We start from the raw sequence: 3,028 nt of genomic DNA, 5'->3' as shown, positions 1-3,028 counted from the left end.
GTACATCGCACGCGACGTCGCTACAAGCACGCGGCCTGTGACGTCACGCCGGTCACATCGCGCTGGTCATGAGACCCAATCGGTAACATCTCATATAGATGACATCCCATGCATAGATGACATCCTATAGATGACATTTAATAGATGGCTGTCCATAGGTGACACTCCGGAGGTGAAACCCCATGGGTGAGATTCCACCGGTGACATCGCATCCGATTGCCTGCGAACACACCGCATTGCTGCGGGAAATCTCAGCGCGCTGAGACGCGGCAGTGCATATACATACAGGTCGCACGCGCTCAGCACCGCCATTCCTCACCAGCGCCGCGGGCGACGAGACAAGACGTCGGCTTGCTTATACGTTTCAGAATTGTTTACCCGGAGTGCGTCGCGCAATTAGGTTATATCTTTTCAAGGTATCGAGACAATAGTTCCGTCGTTGGACCGATCGTCTGGGATTTTCTTCGCGACACGCGAGCGTGCGTACGCATCGTCCCGTGGGAGTAAAACGACAACGTTATCGTGAAGTGTGATGCATGTCCGCGAAGGACGGACGTCGGCTAGAATCGCTAGATGTCCTGCTGCGTTATTAGCATGAGTTATGACATGTTAAGACAATGAGACGGCTATATGCTGGCGTGAAAAAACACACACAGACTAACAATGTAACCCATCGATTCTACCCGGAAAGCAGTTCGGTAAATCAAAAAACAAGAGCACGTTTGAATTTAGCATTTTTTTAAGCTAACGGCATTTGTTTAGTGTATTGCATCGAGTGCCAATCTTTGTTTAGCGATGGATGCGTTCGTGATAAGGAAGTTAGAAGAATGGGGCGGACGTCGTCGAGTCATGTATACGTTGGTATAGAACGCGACTCGTACACGCATCGGGAGTGCATACGGGAGCTGTTGTATAATCACATCAGTATCTTCTTATGCTCTGCGGTACCAGTGCCATCGAAGTTACGGCCGGGTAAAACGACGTCGATAACGATGGATCGTTCACTTTCAAGAGCCGGCGTTATACGCGCTGCGCGGAATCAGGTTAATTAAGAGTAACTGGTAATTGCGCAGGATATATGAAGGAGGGCGTGGTGTTAGCCGCGCGGCGCCCGGGCAGGTCCATGCAACGCGCGCTGCCGCTTTATCATACTTTTTTTTACAATTCCGCGGCGTGGAACCGAGCATCTTGTCACAGGCCGATTCCGTGTACCTCCTTCCATGATGTATTTCACTGCTAAATCAGTAAATGAACGTCGGGATGGGTGAAATAATGAGACTGTTGGCGTATGTGTTTTATGTTTCATCTCTCGAACGAAAACGCGATGAACGGGATTTCGCTAGCGCGAAATTATTTTCGAAAACTGTAGACTAGTAGTAATAGTAAATACTATAGTAATAGATCATAGCTAATAAGATAGACTATAGACTATAACTATAGACTAGTCGGCAGCGCGGATGGCTGGTTCTTCCCGGGATCATTCGTGTAACGGCGTTCTCCGCTTCGCAGTCTGTCTAAGTTTGTTTAAATCTCTTATAGACTCTGTCTAAAGATTGGGATGTCACAGACTAAGTTTAAAAAGATTGATGTTACAGTTCCACATTGGCAATTTCCGGCGCATCGTAAATTTATTTAAGATCATCAAATATCAGTAGGCGTAGATCAGCGTTCGTGATGTGGCGCATGAAATGAAGAAGACCAGCAGAACGGAGCTATGATGCATGCGTAATACGACGATGAGCATAAGAAGCAGCATAGATAATAACTGCTCGTACACCAACGGCTCACCCATGATCTTCATGCTACCTCGCTTCGTTACATATTTGCCGATTGCCTGATTGAGCGGCCGGCAGGACTTTGTTGAAAGCATCTCAGCTCTACGCTAACGATTAGTACTAATATAACACATTGCTAATATAAGGACTATATGCTTAATGTTACGACTGAAACCGCTCTGAGAAGGACTTCAGATTTCTACAGAGCTATCTATTCTGTCATCGCTTACGTGGCTGCAAACGGTCACCTGAAACCGGCGGCCGGTCTCGCATAGGTGTCCGCATGGTTTTCTCGATACCGATGGCGGCCATCTAACGGTCGAACCCGATGAATAGACCCACTCCCTGCCACGCACGTAATTGCAGAGCACACATATACCCAAACACGCACACGCGCACACACATACTGACGCACACGCACACGCACACGCACACGCACACGCACACGCACACGGATGCAAGATTAATGTATTCTTCAAAGATGTTCGGCATTTTGGTAGGGTGTATGGATCTCTCAGGCTGGTTGCTGGTGCTGAGGTAGCCTGGTGTGTAGTTCATGTGAAGCGTCACTTGAGAGACTTAATTTCTCTAAATATTTTGTTGTTAAGTGGTTTCCAGTTTAAGCCCTAGTGGCTGAAGTCCTGTTTCTGCTAGCCGTCTTCATACTCGTGGTAGCTCAGGGTAGAGGCTTCTTAATCCAGCATCACAGACTGCCTGATTGCCAGCAGTCGTCAGGGAATTAGGTACCATGAGTTAACATTTTTCTTCCGCCGGGCTGTCAAGAGGCTCGCGATGGTTCCATGTGTGTTCGAGTGTGGATATGGAGGCTGAAAATTTTTTTTAAATATATTTCTTTATTTCCAAGATATGTTACAGAACATGTCGCTATACCCTACAATACATAACTTGTCACTCAATGTGGATATACATTTATCGACAATAAGATATTTAACTGTTACATTGTATGTACAGTGTGGTTATAGGAGTTGCCAAACTGCTTGATGGACCTTCAGCGTGCTCCTCAGAGTTTTAGAGATTCTTAGTTATAGATCTAGCTGATGGGGGTGACGAGTTTGTCTTATTAGGCATGGGTTCCTGTAGGTACTCGGGGGCCGGCGGTGTGTGGGCCATTTGGTACTCCAATAGGGCTGTGTTGCGTAGTGACTGTGGAGTGCTAACTAGGCGGGGGGCGGCTTCGTAGCTCCACCGTGCGAATGGACTGCAGCGGCGGTATACTCCGCAAGGTTCTCTCT

The sequence above is a fragment of the Priapulus caudatus genome, unplaced genomic scaffold, assembly GCF_000485595.1.
Source record: "Priapulus caudatus unplaced genomic scaffold, Priapulus_caudatus-5.0.1 Scaffold27, whole genome shotgun sequence".
NCBI classification, from domain to species: domain Eukaryota; kingdom Metazoa; phylum Priapulida; class Priapulimorpha; order Priapulimorphida; family Priapulidae; genus Priapulus; species Priapulus caudatus.
Note: the sequence above shows the minus strand (reverse complement) of the source record.